Raw genomic sequence first — 17,652 nt, 5'->3', positions numbered from 1 at the left:
TGAGCATCATCATTATCAGTTTTATCATCTTCCTCAGCTTTTCTTTTCCTATTCATCCCAGGATGCCACTGTTCTCCCCAGTCAAGGCTCTCATTACCTCACGATCTACCTACTAGATTACTGCAACTATCTCCTTGTTTTGGGCCCCCTAATTCATCTTTCACATGTGTCTATGTGATTGTTTTTTGTTCTTAAACACAATTTAGATCTAGTTACTCCTCTGCTTAAACTTTAAAAGTTGTTCCCTATTATTCTTAGGATAAATGGCAAGGTTTTCAATATGACATAAAAGAGGCTTCATGAGCTGGAGCTTTGAAAAAAATAAAAATTTTCAAAGCTGAAATAGCTTTTTAATTCGAAGAATGAGTAGGTATATTATTTCTTCAGGAAATTTCCTGATATTTCCACATATCCCTAATACATTCCAACTCTGCATTTTTTTTAGTACTCAATACACTTACAATTGCTTGTTCAATATCTATCTTTGCTGATAACTGTAAGTTCCGTTAAGCCAGGGACAATGTCTGTCTTATTGCTAATTTGTTCTCAATGCCTAGCTCAGTGTTTTGTCCCTTAATGCTCAGTTGTTGCACAAATTAATAAATGCATGTATTGTCTCAGTTAAACCCTATGAAGTAATTGTTATCCCAATTTATAGGTGAGAAAACTGAAGGTTAGAGAAATTAAGTAAATGTCCCAAAGGCCTCAAACACAGGTCTTTCTTACTCTAGAATTCAAGTGCTTAATCCCTACAGCAGAACTTTCTAACCATTGTACCATAAAAGAGTTTCAGGTCTACTAAGATATTGCTCTGTATGGCTAAAGATACTTAGTTCTTGAGGAGGCATAGAGGGCTCTGTAGCAAAGAGTTCCCCCTGGCCTTCTTGCCTCTGGCTTCAAGCAACTTCTTTTCTTTACCTTAATGTGCCATTAAGATATTGTATTTTCTATGAATACATAATGTAAAAAACATTGATAAGAATTGCCTACTATAATACAACAAGCCAACTTCACTACTTTGGATTAATTTTTTGAGTTAGCCAAAGGTAAATTTTTAGCTTATAAGAAATTTTGCAGGGGCAGTTCAAGATGGTAGTGTAAGAAGACTCAAAATTCACCTCCTCCCATGGACACATCAATTCTACAGCTACATATGGAAACATTGCCTCTGAAAAAGACCTAAAAACTAGCTGCATAACTCCTCCACAGCAAAGGATAAAAGGGCCACATTGAGATGACTAGGTGAGGCATAGATGTGGTCTCACCAAAATCCTCACCACTGGCATGGCAACCCACAATCAGAAGAAATCTAACAAACACAGAGATTCTCCCTGAGGAGCAAGTGGTTTGTGCCCAATATCAGTCACCTCAACCCTTGGGACCTGCACCAGAGAGATGAGCCCCCAAAATGTCTGGCTTTGAAAACCAATGGAACTTAAATCCAGGAGACACAAAGTGCTGTAGGAAACAAAGATTTCACCCTTCAAGAGCTTGCATGCAAACTCACTCGCCCTGGGACCCAGCACCAAACCTGGATCATACCTGAAGGAGATCCATTTCTTAATCTTAACGCTTCTGCCAGAGGAGCAGTGGTCTGTTGGGACTCTCTATGAGAACAGAGACACTCGTGGGCACAATTTTCATACTCTGTCTCTACCTTGCTAGTGCTGCCAGGAGTCACAACACACTCCTGATGCCCTGCTAAAGCTGTCAGATGTGCCCCAACCATGTACTCTCCTGCTCCCTTGCTAAAACCAGCAGGCACACCCTGTCCCTGTGTTCTTCTGCTGCTTCACTAAAGCTTGGCAGGCATGCCCTGGCCTGGGATTAACCTGCTACATTTCTAATGTGGGGGGAATTGTTTGAGTGCGTGGCTCTGGTGGTCAGGGGGGCTTTCATTCCCAGGCCACGCAGGACTGAAACAACTGGAGAGACAGTTCTTGGCAGGCTATCACCCTCATGGCACTGCATAGAAAGCAGACTGAAACACACCCCCAGTCCCCTGATGAAAAAGGCCTATTTACTTGTCCTGGAGCTTCAACCTGATGGACAGGTTTCAGGTTTGTGACATATCTAGAGGCGACAGAGGTGCCCTCAGGGAACATAGGTTGGGGATGGAATCTTTGTTTTCTCCCTTGGCCTCACTAGAGCTAGCCAGTACCTCCAAGAAAGGAGCTTATACACTTATCTGGAGCCCCAATTTTAGCAACTGTCATCAAGGGGAAACTTCCAGATTACCTGGTTTGGAAGCCAGTATGGTTTATGATTGTGGCCCCACAGGACTGTGTATATTTACATACTTTAAAAGCTGCTGCCTGAGGATCTGGCTTCCAATCAGCCTGAAACTAGGAGCTGACTGAGATCTCTCCTTTTGGAACACTGACAAGTCTTGGAAAGCCTTCAACAACTGGGATGTACTAAGAATAAATCAGGCTGCTTAGACCATTACAAAGATTGAGAGACAGGTAAGAGCTAGGACAAGACTGAACAATAAGGTTCATCTCCTACACAAGGCAACTCCTTCAAGACTGGGAGAGGTAGCAGTTTCCCTTAATATATAGAAACAAATACAGAGAGTCAAGTAAAATTAGAAAACATGGGACTATGTTCCAAATGAAAAAATGAGATAAAATCTCAGAAAAAAACCTTAATGAAACAGAGATAAGTAAGCTACCTGATAAAGAACTCAAAGTAATGCTCATAAAAATTGTCACTGAACTTAGGATAAGAATGGATGAACACGATGAGAACTTCAACAAAGAGATAGAAAATATAAGTGTGAAACAGAAGTCACACAGCTGAAGTATAAAACAACAGAACTTAAAAATACACTAGAGGGGTTAAAGAGCATACCAGATGAAGTAGAAAAAAGGAAAAGTGGTCCAGAAGATGGCAGTAGAACTAACCCAAACAAAGCAGCAAAAAGAAAAAGAATTTTAAAAAGTCAAGATAGTTAAAGAGACCTGTGGCACAACATCATACAGAATAGCGTTTGCATTATAAAGATCCTAGAAGGAAAAGAGAGACAGAAAGGGGCAGAAAACTCATCTGAAGAAATAATGGCTGAAAATGTTCTTAATTTTGGGAAGAAAACAGACATCCAGATCCAAGAAGACCAGAGATTTCCAAACAAGATGAACTCAAAAATATACACACCAAGACAGAGAATTAAAATGTAAAAATTAAAGATGAATAGAGATTCTTAAAAGCAGCAAGACAAAACCAACGTTTTACATACAAGGGAACCTCGATAAGATTATCAGCAGGTTTTTCACCAGAAACTTTGCACACAAGAAGGAATTGGCACCATATATTCAAAGTGCTGAACAAAGAACTTCCAACCAAGAATGCTCTACCAGGCAAGGTTTTCATTCAGAATTCAAGGAGAGATAAAGAGTTTTCCAGACAAGCAAATGTTAAAAGAGTTCATCACCACTAAACTGATCTTACAAGAAATGTTAGAGGGACTTCTGTAAGCTGTTACTAATTAGTAACAAGAAAGCAGATGAACATAAAAATCTCACTGGTAAAGGGAAATATATAGTAAAGGTAGTGGATTAATCACTTATAAAGATAGTATGAAGATTCACAGATAAAAGTAGTAAAAATAACTATAACTACAATAATTAGCTAAGGGATATACAAAATAAAAAGATGTAAAATGTGACTTCAAAGACAAAATGTTGAGGAGGAGGAAAGTGAAGAATTTTAAAATGCATTCAAACTTAACTTGCTATCAACCTAAAATAGACTGTTAAATATATAGGCTGTTATATGTAAGCTTCCTGATAACCACAAAGCAAAAACTGTAGTAGATACAAAAAAAGATGCTGAGAAAGGAATCTAAGCATAACACTAAAGAAAGTCATCAAACCACATGGGAAGAGAGCAAGAAAAGAAGAAAAGACAGAGAGGAACTACAAAAACAACAAGAAAACAATCAACAAAATGGCAATAAGTGCATACTTTTCAATAATTACTTTAAATGTAATTTGACCAAATTCTGTAATCAAAAGGCATATAGTGACTGGGTGGCTAAAAACACAAGACTCATCTATATGCTGCTTATAAGAGACTCACTTCAAATGTAAGGACACACACAGACGGAAAGTGATGGAATGAAAAAAGATGTTTCATGCAAATAGAAACCAAAGGAAAGCTGGGGTAGCAATACATATACCAGACATAATAGATTTAAAACAAAGGCTAGAATAAAAGACAATGATAGGCATTACATAATGATAAAAGGGTCAGTCCAACATCAAGATATAACATTTGTACACATTTATACACCCAACATAGAAGCACCTAAATATATAATCCAAATATTAAAAGACCTAACAGGAGATATTGAGTGCAGCACAATGATAGTAGGGGACTTTAATACCCCACATATATCAATAGGCAGATCATCCAGACAGAAAATCAATAAGGAAACATCAGCTTTAAATGACACATTAGACCAGATGGACTTAGTAGATATATATAACACTCCATTCAAAAGCAACAGAATAAACATTCTTTTCAAGTGCACATGAAACAGTCTCCAGCATAGATCATATGTTAGGCCACATAGGAAATCTCAATAAATTTAAGAAGACTGAAATTATATCAAGCATCTTTCCAACAGCAATGGTGTGAAGCTGGAAATCAACTACAAGAAGAAAACTGGAAAAATCACAAATATGTAAAGATTAAACAATGTGCTACTGAACAATCAATGGTTTAATGAAAAAATCAAAGGAGAAATAAAAAAATATCTTGAGGCAAATGAAAATGGATACACAACAAAGCATATCAAAATCTGTGGGATGGAGTAAATATCATTCTAAGAGGGATGTTCATAGTGATACAGGTGTACCTCAAGAAACAAGAAAAATCTCAAATAAACAATCTAACTTTACACCTAAAGGAACTAAAAAAACTAATATCAAACAAAGCTCAAAGTTAGTAGAATGAAGGGAATAATAAAGATCAGAGTGGAAATAAATAAAGTAGAGAATAAAAAAACAATAGAAAAGGCCAATAACACTCAGAGCTGGTTCTTTGAAAAGATAAACAAATTTGACAAACCATTAACTAGACACAGTAAGAAAAAAAGAGGGGGCTGAAATAAAATCAGAAATAAAAGAGAAGTTACAACTAATACCAAAGAAATGCAAAGGCTCATAAGAGACTAGTGTTAACAATTATACACCAACACATTGGATATATTAGAAGAAACAGAAAGATTCTTATAAACATAATCTTCTAAGACTGAATCATGATGAAATAGAAAATCTAAATAGACAGATTACTAGCAAGGAGACCGAATTAGTAATCAATAACCTCCCAACAAATAAGACTTCAGTACCAGATGGATTCACTGGTGAATTCTACCCAACATTCAAAGAAGACTTAATACTAATCCTTTTCAAACTCTTCCAAACTTATTTTACCAGGCCAGGATTATCTTGATACCAAAAACAGACAAGGACACCACAAAAAAAGAAAATTACAGGCCAATATCCCTGATGAACATAGATGCAAAAATCCTCAACAAAATATTAGCAAACTGAATTCAACGATACGTTTAAAACGTCATACACCATGATCAAGAGTCATTTATTCCAGGGATGCAAGGATAGTTCAACATCCACAAATCAATCAACATGATACACCACATTAACAAAATAAAGGATAAAAGTAATATGATCAACTCAACAGATGCAGAAAAGGCATTTGACAAACCTCAACATCTATTTATGATAAAAACTCTCAATAAAGTGGGTATTTAGTGAACTTGCCTCAACATAATAAAAGCCACATATGACAAGTCCATAAGCAGCATCATACTCAATGGTGAAAAGTTTAAAGCTTTTTCTCCAAAATCAGGAACAAGAAGAGAATGCCCACTCTCAACATTCTTATTCAATATAGTATTGGAAGTCCTCACCAGAGCAATTAGGCAAGAAAACAAAATGAAAGACATCCAAATTGTAAAGGAAGAAGTAAACCTGTCACTATTTTCAGATTACATGATTTTATATATAGAAAACCCTAAAGATTCCACAAAAACACTGTTAGAACTAATAAACAAATTCAGTAAACTTTCAAGGTACAAAATCAATATACAAAAACCTGTTGCATTTCTATACACTAAAAATAAACTATCACAAAGAGAAATTAAGAAAGCAATCTCATTTCCAATACGAATATTCCATATCAATTTATTTTTCTAATAAGTGATGAAAACCATCACATATTATGTGAGAGTAAATATCTTGGTGATAGAGCTATTTGCACACTAGCTTTCTTAAGAAAACTTGATATCTTATCCTCATGATTAAAAATTGTGATCTTTTGGCCCTGAAGTGATAGATTTGGGCTATTAAAAATACTGAATATATTTCTGGTTATTCAAAATACTGAATATATACCAGTTAAGAAACTCACTAGATATCATTAAAATTACCATTATTAATGTCATGTTTCTAATTTTATCTTTGATTACAAAAATTTATGCAAGGACTTTCCCCTTTGGCAACTAATGTACTTCATGTGGAAAATCAGATTCTTCTAATTGCTGTTCATCTCTTCACACAGCATCTTGAAAATAAGTACATTCAATAGCCATAATTTGGACATATATACAATTTTTACTATGTCATTGTGTCATTCAAAGCTGAATCAGAATTAAGAGATTTGTGATTGGCCACCAAATGTTCACTGTGAATAAAGTAGTGCATATACTGGCATCCAAAGTAACCCCTCTTATTTGTGTAGCAATGCTCTTTCTTGCTACAAAAAGTTGGTTCTCTGTAAATACTAATACTAGCAAGTTTTTCAGTCTATACAAGAGCTCACTAAAAACAAAGAAAGTGAAATGAGTAACTGCATAAACATAACAATAAGAATAACAAAAAATCTTTTCTTCCTTTCATAAGGTTTTCAGTGAAAAACTAACAAAAAGTCATACGATACTTCTCCATCATATATATATCACCTTATGCTAGGGATTGATTCAGACTCAGACTCTGCACGTCAGTTGATTTGTTCAATAAGAAAGAACAATGATGAAAGAACACACAGATGGCGGTAATTGATCTTCTACATCACACACCATTGTGCAACAATAGGCAATCATTTTTAAAATGTTTTCCAATAACTCATTTGGCTTTCCCTTTGAGAGTAATATTATATATTAGCATGGCAGCTGATTGTACAAGTTCCTTGGTAATACCATTACCTATTATTTCAGTGTATAGTTTATCTTTGAATAGTATCTGTTTACTTTTGATATCTTTTCTAAATTTACATTAAAAAAAGTTGTACTTAAAGTATTGTTTTGCACTTGTTTTGGGAAAATGTGATTGGTTTACTAGGGAGATTATTGTGTTTTATTTGAAAATTATGCAAAATATTTTATGGTTTCATGACACCACTTGACAAATTTTTATAACACCAAACTGAGAAATAAGAAATAATGCATTATCAGTTCAATAAAATACAATTTTCAGATATCCATATTGTTTTTTAGTTACACTTTTTTTGACTGCTTGACTGATATCAACACACACACAAATTCACTTCTCTCAAACAATACAATTTTCTATTTTAGATGTATATTGTAGTCTTGTTTATTATTCACATTCATGATATTATATTGAGTTGCAAAATTTATGTTACTATTTGTATTCCTACCTGTATTAGTTTCTTATTGCTTCTCTAACAAATTATTATAAACTTGCTAGACTAAAATAATATCTTATAATTATGGAAATCAGAAATCTGAAATGGTCTTACCAGGCTATCATCAAGATGCTGGCAGGACTAAGCTTCTTTCTGGAGTTTGCCCTTTCCAGTTTCTAGAGGTCACCCACATTCCTTGGCTCATGGACCTCTTTCTCCATCTTCAAAGCCAACAACATCAGGCTAAGGCATTCTCATACTACTATCTCTCTGGTTCTCCCTCTTCTGCCTCCATCTTCCACTTATAAGAGCCCTTGCGATTACATTGGATTCATCCAGATAATCCAAGATAATCTCTCCATCTCAGGGTCAGCTTATTAATAACTTTAATTTCATCTGAACCTTAAACTTCAATTGACCTAATAAAAAAAAGTCAGGAAGGAAATATTGCTTTCTAAAAGAAGAATAGAAAATTCTTTATTGAGGAAGGGGTGTTCCCAGCCTAAGCAACAGCATTTTCTCTCCTAAGACTAACAATTGGAAAACTATTAAAGAGCTTTTAGCAGGGAGGTGACATGACCATCTTTGTGTTATGCAAAGATTCTTCTGGCAAGAGTGTGGAGAATATTTTGAAAGAGGTCAAAAGCAGAAGCAAGGAGACCAAACAAAACACAACAGTATCTTAGTCTAGGGTGCTGGTGGAGTTGGGAAGCTGAGGATACAGTGATAGGGCCTAGAAATAAACCCATGCATATATGGTTAACTAATATTTGAGAAGGGAGTCAAGAATAATCAATGAGGAAAAGATAGTCTCTTCAATGAGTGGTGTTGGGAAAACTGAGTATTCACATGCAAAAGAATGAAAATGAACCCCTGTATTACACCACTTAGTAAAAGTAACTTGAAATGAATTATACTGAAATGTAATACAAGAAACCATAAAACTCCTAGAAGAAACATACAGAAAAAGCTTCTCAACATTGATCTTGGCAATGACTTTTTGGATATGACACCAAAGGCACAAACAACAAAAGCAAAAGTCAACAAGTGAGACTACATCAAACTAAAAACTTTCTGCACAGTGGAAGAAATGAGCAATAAAATTAAAAGGTAACCTACAGAATGGGGAAAAATATTTGCAATCCACCTATCTGATAAGGGGCTAATATCCAAAATATGTTAGAAACTCATGCAACTCACACACAAAAAAAATCTGATTTAAAAAATGGGCAGAAGATCGGGTCAGCTCGGTGGTGTAGTGGTTAAGTTCAGCATTCTCTGCTTCAGTGTTCCAGGATTTGTGGGTTCAGATCCTGGACATGGACCTACACCACTCTTCAAGCCATGTTGTGGTGGTGACCCACATAGAAAATAGAGGCACAAATGTAAGCTCAGGGCTAACCTTCCTCAAGTAAAAAGAGGAGGATTGGCAACAGATGTTAGTTATGGGACAATCTTTCTCACCAAAAAAAAAAAAAAATGGGCAGAGGATCTGAATAGACATTTTTCCAAAGACAATACACAAATGGCCAATGGGTGCACATAAAGGTGCTCAACATCACTAATCACTAGGGAAATGCAAATGAAAGCCACAATGGTATATCACCTTAAACCTGTTAGAATGGCTATTATCAAAAAGACAATAGATAACAAATGTTGGCAAGGATGTGGAGAAAAGGGAACCCTTGTACACTCTTAGTGGAAATGTAAATTGGAACAGATGTTATAAAAAACAGTATGAATGGTCATCAAAAAATTAAAACTAGAACAACCATATGAACCAGCAATTCCACTTCTGGATATATCCAAATGAAATTAAATCACTATCTCAAAAAGATATCTCTGTATGTTCATTGCAGCTTTATTTACAATAGTCAAGACATGGAAACAATCTAAATGTCTGTAATGGATGAATGGATAAAGAAAATGTTATATGTACATAATCTTATATATATAATGAAATATTATTTGGCCATAAAAAGGAATGAAATCCTGCTTTTACAACAACATGGATGAAACTTGTTGACATTATGCTAAGTGAAACAAGTAAGACAAAGAAAGACAAATACTGTATGATATTACTTACATGTGGAATCTAAAAAAACATTTAAAAGAACAGAGAGTAGATTGATGGTTACCATAGGAAGAGGGTGGTGGATAGGGGAAATGGGGAGATGTTGGTCAAAGGGTACAAACTTCCAGCTATAAGATGAATAGATTCTTGGGATCTAATGTACAGTATGGTGACTATAGTTACTATCCTAAGAGAGTCAACCTTATATTTTCCCTGAAAAGAGGAAACAAATGTTAGATTAGGTCTGTACCAGTCAAGTTGGAAGTTTGTATCCTTCCTTTACCCTGGAGAAACTGGAGGTAGTATAGTGAGGGGAGAGATGGGTTATAAGGACGTGATGGAGACCTAGAGATGATAACCGTGCCTCCCTTCCCCAACTATAGGCAGCAAGCCTAAAGCAGACAAGAGCTGATGGAAAGGAGAATTTTAATTTTAAATGAAGTCAGGGCTCTTTACTATCGCACTGAAAAGAGCATATTAATTATTAAATAAGGCTATTCTTGTGACAGAAAGTGAATGAGGCTTTCTATTACCTAATAATGAGCAGATGGTGTCTGCCCAAGATTTCTCCCAATACCAGGGAAACAACTACCCAGACACAATAGGTTCAAATGGTCAGAGGGGGAAAAGAATTGAGTTGCTTTCAGGTTGCACTATGAGAGACCCACTAGTCCAATATGACAGACATTTTTCTAAATTGTGGATATCATGAAACATAAAGATGACAGCAACTATGCAAATTTAACAAACGTAAGCAATATGGTTGTTTAAATATATTGCCACATTTTTTAAATACTCCTTTCATGAAGAGGTTGGGTCTGTCCTTTTTCCTTGAATCTGAGAGGGTGCTCTCTGACTACTGTAAGCAATGACATATGTTGGAAATGACACTGTACATGTATCTAGTCCCAGTCCTTAAGAGAGCTTAATTCCATTTTTTGTTTCTTAGATCGCTTGACTTTGAAACCCTGAGCTTCCCTGTGTATTAGTTCGGTTTGCCCTAACAAAGTACTACAACCCGAGTTGCTTTAAAGAAACAGAAATTTATTCTCTCAAAGTTCTGGAGGCTAAAAATTTACAGTCAACGTGTTGATAGGGCCATGCTTTCATGGAAGGATCTAGGGAGAATATATTTTATGACTTTCTCTTAGTTTCTGGTGTTGTCAGAAATCTTTGGTGTTTCTTGGCTTGTAGATGCAGTACTACAATCTCCACCTCCTTCCTTACTTGGAGTTCCCCCTGTGCCTGTGTTTCTGTGTCTCTTCTCTTCTTATATGGGCACCAGTCATATTAGAATCAGGTCTGCCCTATTCCACTATGACCTTATCCTAACTAATTACATCTCCAACAATCTTATTTCCAAATAAAGCCACATTCTGAGGTCCTTGGGATTAGAGCTTCAATATAACTTTTTCTGGGGACACAATTCAACTCCTAACACCACAACCTTTAATAACCTAATCCATATAAAGAACATAATGAGATTTCTGGGGAAACCACAATTAAATTTTAAATTTGTGAAGGTTATATGAACAAATTATTTCATTGATTTTTCCTCTGATACTATCATACTGCACTTGGACTACTTAATAGAACTCTAAAATATAAGGGTCATTTGGACTATTATAAATATGAAGCCACACAGTTCTTGCAAAGGAAGAGACTAGCTCAAGGTTTTATAAGTCAGTTAATGGCTAAGCTGGCACTATAACTTAGATCTTCTGACTTCTACCTCATGGGCTGGAGCTCAAATTTGCCCTACCTGTAGAATCACGTGTCCTGAATTCCCTGGGATAATTACTGTTGTCTGGTTAAGTGTCATACAAGGGGTCTGATTGACTTTGAAAATAATGATCTCCTTTGCTATAAGGTGGCCTCTGTCGGAATAATGGAAAACTTTACTGAGTAAAGAGCTACCAAATATGGATTCCACGAATAAGCTTGTAATGAACAGAAATGAATTAACTAGAATTAACTCAAGTAGCTTAAAAGTTCTCCTTATAGTCTTGCTGCAACCTAACCTGAAAGACTAAACACTTTTGACTGATACTTAGAGGATCAAAAACTAAACTTATGGCACATTTCTTCAAACTTGATCCTCTTCTAGTGTTCACCATCTTTCTGAATGGTAATACTGAAACCTTGGATTCATCATTGTGATCTCCCTTATTCCTTGCCAATCCTCTTTTTAATCCATGAAGTAGTCCTCTTTCTTACTATATATTTAACTAATCTCTCCAACCCTTTATCTCGTATTACTGCATCCTCAGCTTCTCAACTCTGCCAGGACCCTAGTCTAAGCTATTGTCATCTTTTGTCTGGTCTCCTTGCTTCTGCTTTTGGCCCCCTCCAAAACATTCTCCGCACTGCTGCCAGAAGAAGCTTTGCATAACTCAATGACGGTCATGTCATTTCCCTTCTAAAAACTCTAATGGTTTTTCCATTATTAATCTTAGGGCAAAAAATGCTATTTCCTAAGTCTACAATGCCCCTTCCTCAACAAAGAATTTTATATTATTCCTTTAGAACTCAATATAGTCATGCACTGCATAAAAACATTTTGGTCAACAATGAGCCACATATCCAACAGTAGTCCCATAAGATTAGTGCTATTTAGCCTAGCTGTGTAGTAGGCTATACCATCTAGGTTTGTGTAAGTACTGTAGGGGAGGAAGAAATTTTCCTCTATCCCTCTAGGTCCTTCTGGCTGGTCTAAGAATTAGGTTGGCATGAGACAGATTCACAGGTGAAACCAAAGAAAAACAAAACAGAATGAAAGTTTAATAACATGTATACGTGGCAGAAATCCAGGAAAACTGAGTAACTCACTAAAATAAGCAAAGCCTTCACCTTAAATACTATCCTCAACTAAAGACAAAAAATGTTGGGGGTGAGGAAAGTCAGGGACTTCAAAGAGAAGGAAGGCAATTCACAGGTAGATGAAAAGGAGCAAATGTTTGTAAAACAAGTGTTTGTCCACACAGATACATGATAACACAGAGGGGAGTCCCAAAACAGGCTTTTCTGGGTTCTTCCCTGTCTACTACCTAGTTCAGGTTATGCTAAGGTGATAGTTCTCTTCCTGGGAGAGGATTTTTAATCCAAATTCTTTTAGGCAGTCAAGGGGGAAGAAAGAAGAAAAAAATTCTGTCTTTTGTTTTTTAAAAATAATCAGCCTAAAATGATCCTCAGGTTAAAGAAAAACATTTGGAGATGGCAAATTTTGTTCACCTTTAGTATGCTCTATGATGTTCACACAATGACAAAATTGCCTAATGATGCATTTCTCATATTTATCCCAGTTGTTAGGTAACATGTGACTGTATTTAATTCCTGACCTTTTATTAGGTCAAATGAAGTTTTATATGTTCTATATCATCATGTTCCTTTGCCACTCTTGTCAGATTTGTAACTTTTACATATTTTTCAATGGTTATTTGATTAATGTTTATCTCCTTCACTAAAAGTACATGAAGATAGTAACTGGTTTTTGTTACTCATCAATGTATACTTGTCTTAGTTTGCTCGGGCTGCCATAGCAAAATACCATAGACTGGGTACTTAAACAACAGAAATTTATTTCTCATAGTTCTGGAGACTGGGACATCCAAGAACAAAAGGGCCAACAAGGCAGATTTCATTCAGAGGCCTCTTCTCTTGGCTTTCAGGTAGCCATGACTTCACTGTACGCTCACACGGTCTCTTCTTTTTGCATGTGTGGGGAGGAAGAGAGAGAGAAAGCTCTCTTGTGTTTCTTCTTATAAGGGCACTAATCCCATCATGAGGGCCTCCTTGTGACCTCATCTAACTTTAATTACCTCCCAAGTTCTCCATCTCCAAGTACCATCACATTGGAAGTTATGGGTTCAACATGTAAATTTGGGTGGGAGCATAAACAATCAGTCCATAACAATACTCATCAGCATCAATGGGTCTGGCACACATAAACCCTCAGTAGTTATCTATTGAAAGGATAAATGAATGTGAATTTATTTCTGGCATGACTGAATGAGGCACTCTGTTGACTTGCCCTTTAGTGAAACTGGTGAAAAAACAATCACTTAAAGCCTCTGGAAATAGTCCTAATGTCAAACAACAAATAAGGACATATCTATTCAAGAAAATCTATGAAAATATGGTAATAAAGGTGAGAGTTTATAGTATTTTAAACAAGAGTGCTTTATCTCTCACTTCTCCCATCTCAGTGAAGCAGTGAATCTTCTCCAGACTGCTACCAAAAACACAAGGTTACCTCTCTCCTCAGTTCTGAACCAAGGGCTTTACTTCCAGGAGGAGCATGACTTCAGTATTTTTCATCCTGTCTCCAGGTACCTATTGGTGAAGTTAAGCCCCAGGTGAATGTGTTTGAGTGGTAGGGGCTCCCATCTTCTGCCTTACTCCCACGTTTGGAATAGGTCTCTCTTGGGTGTGGCACACTGAGAATATTGGGTCACTGATAGCCATTCTCCCAGCTCATGAGTAGTGGTTCCACTCAAAGACAGGCAAGCCCAGATCATCCCAGGCTGTTGACCACCTTACTCCTCCACTAAATGGTCAGCTCCTGGAGAATGGCTGTCACTTAGAAGCTTGTAATTGTCCCCACTCTCAGCTCAGAGCTCTGGCTCAGAGATTTTGCCTGGAGGGAGAAACAGTCCATAAAACAGGCAGCTTCTAATCTCTTCTCAAAAGAACTGACTTCATTTACAACAGAGCATGGAGAAATTTAGACATGAGGGCACTCTCAAGAACAGTGGAGGTTGTGGTTACAGGCAATTAAAGGGATTCATAGACTTAGTGAAGATACAGACTAGAATGCGGTCCATCTGGCTTATAGTAGAGAAACTGGGAATAGGACAGGTGGGAGAAGTTCTCCTGGGGTCAGAACAAATATCAAACACTGACCTCAGAAACTATTCCATCAAAAGAGATACAATTTAATAAGATTGGTTTGTAGAAGAATGTATGCCCCAGGATATTTTTGGAAATAATAGAGCAATCAGACAGCAATAAGTGGATCATAACAGCTGGAGGTGGTCAGGGTAAGAGAAGAAGAGAACTCTACCAGTACCACCATCATCCCAGGATGACAGTGGGCATACCCAAAGCTGTGGCACACTGAGAAGCAACATCAGAGACCTAACACTGTGGAGAGGAATAGACTTCACTTATATAATCCAGCTAGACACTGAACTAATAAGCAAGAAAAGAACAATAACAAATCCCAGAAGGAAGAGAAGTGCCCAGAGTTGCTACAATATATTATCTAAAATGCCTAGTTTCCAACCAAAAATTATGAGGTATGAAGACAAACAAGAAAGCATGACCTTCACACCAGTAAAAAAGCAAGCAACAGAAACTTCCTGGGAGAAAAATTCGATGTTGGATTGAACAAGAAATGATTGCAAAGTAGTCATTACAAATATGTTCACAGAACTAAAGGAAAGTATGATTGAAGAAGTTAAGAAAGATTGAATGACAGTGTTGCATCAAATGGAGAATATCAATAAAAAGATGAAAATTTAGAAAAAAAAGCAGTGGAAATTCTGGGGTGAAAATTAAAATAACTGAAAAAAATCACTAGCCCTCTCTGGTAGATTTTAACTGGCAGGAGAAAGAATTAGTAAACTTGAAGATAGATCAACAGAGATTATGTAAGCTGAAGAACAAAGAGGAAAAGAATGAAGGAAAGTAATCAGAGCCTCAAAGAAATGTGGGACACCATTAAGGGCACCAACATACATGTAATGAGAGTACCAGAAAGAAATAAAAGAGAGAAAGGAGAAGGAAACATATCTGAAGAAATAATAGCTGTAATCTTCCCAAATTTGTTTAAAAACAATAAGCTACATATTCAGGAAGCTAAACAAATTCTAAATAGGATAAATACAAAGAGACCCACAAAGACACATAACATATTAAAGTGCTGAAAATCAAAGATGAAGAGAAAATCTTGGAAGCAGCAAGGAAAAATGACACATCACTTATAAGGAAACCCCAATAAGATTAGCAGTTGACTTCTCATCAGAAACAGCGAAGGCCAGATGGCAGTGGGACAACAAATGCTTTGAGAAGTGCTCAAAGAAACAAACTGTCAACTAAAAATCCTATATCCAGCAAAGTTATTGTTAAAAAGTGAAGGAAAAATAGACTTTCACAGAAAAACAAAAACAGATAAACAGAAACTGAGATAATTTATTACTTGCACACCTTCCTTACATGAAATATTAAGGAAGTTCCTAAGGCTAAAAGCAAGTAACCCTAGATGGTAATTTGAATCCATATGAAGAAAAACATCAGTAAAACTACTTATGTAATTATAAAAGACACTATGAATGCATATTCATTTCTCCTTTTTACTCTTAACCAATTTAAAAAACAATTATATAAAATAATATGTATCTAATGCATTCTGGGTCCATAAATAGAAATGTAATGTATGTGTAATATATTTGCCAATAATATCACAAAGGAAGTAGATGGGAGAAAAGCTGTAATAGATTAAGAAAATGGCAACAGATGATAAAATAATAACTATAAAAATGTGCTGTTGGGTTTGTAACATTAATAGGTGTAATATGTACAGCAATAATATCACAGAAAAGGTAAAAAGTAATAGAGCTATACAGGAATTAAATTTCTACATATCGCTAGAATTGTGCAAGTATAAATTTGAAATTGATTCAGATAAATTAAGATATATATGATAAACACTAAGGCAATCATTAAAAATAAACTTGAAAATACAGTGAAAAATCATTAATGAAAGTAAAATGCTACTTTAGAAAATATCTATTCAATGCAAAAAAACCAGTAAGTGTGGTATAACAGAATAAAAAAGACATGAGCATACAGAAAACAAAGAGTGAAATGTGACACATAATTCTAAATATGTTAACAATAAATGTTAATGTATTAAACATTCCAAACAAAAGGCAAAGATTGCCAGACTGGGAAAAAAAGTTCCAGTTATGTGTTGTATATGAGAGATATCTTTTTGATTCATATACACAAACTAACTGAAGTTAAAAGGATAAGAAAAGTTTTATCATGCAAACAGCATCCACGGAAAAGCTGGAGAGGCTATATTAATATCAAGTGAAATCAAATTTAAGAGAAAAAATGTTACTAGAGGTAAATGAGGACATCTTATTATGATATGAGTGTCAATCTATCAGGAAGATATAACAATTATGAACATGTATGCGCTTAAGAGAGCACCAAAATGCATGAAACAAAAATAGACAGAAATGAAGGGAGGAATAGACAATCTAACAATAATAGTTGGAGACTTCAATATACTACTGTCAATAATTGATAAAATAACTAAACAGAAGGTCAACAAGAAAATAAAATACTTGAACAATACTGTAAAGCAATGAGACCTAACACAGTTCTAGAACACATCATTCAACAACCCAATAACAGTGGAATATACATTCTTACTAATTGCACATGAAACATTCTCCAGAATAGATTGTATTCTAGGCAATAAAACAAACCTCAATAAATGTAAGAACAAAACAGTGTAAAATATCTTCTCCACTTCAAATCAAATTAAAAATCAATAATTGGGAAAAATTGGGGAAACTCATGAATATGTGGAAATTAAGTAAAGCACTCATAAAAATGCAATTGGTGGTCTAGTGGTTAAGATTTGACACCCTCACTGCCATGGCCCAGGCTCATTTCCCAGTCAGAGAAACACAGCACCAATCTGTCACTTGTATACTGTGGTAGCTTCATGGTTCTGTGATGCTGAAAGCTATGCTACTGGTATTTCAAATACCAGCAGAGTCATCCATGGTGGACAGGTTTCAGTGGAGTTTCTAGACTAAGACAGACTAAGAAGGAGGACCTGGTCACCCATTTCTGGAAAGAATTGGCCATGAAATCCCCTATGAATAGCA

The sequence above is a fragment of the Equus asinus genome, chromosome X (assembly GCF_041296235.1).
Source record: "Equus asinus isolate D_3611 breed Donkey chromosome X, EquAss-T2T_v2, whole genome shotgun sequence".
Classification (NCBI taxonomy): domain Eukaryota; kingdom Metazoa; phylum Chordata; class Mammalia; order Perissodactyla; family Equidae; genus Equus; species Equus asinus.
Note: the sequence above shows the minus strand (reverse complement) of the source record.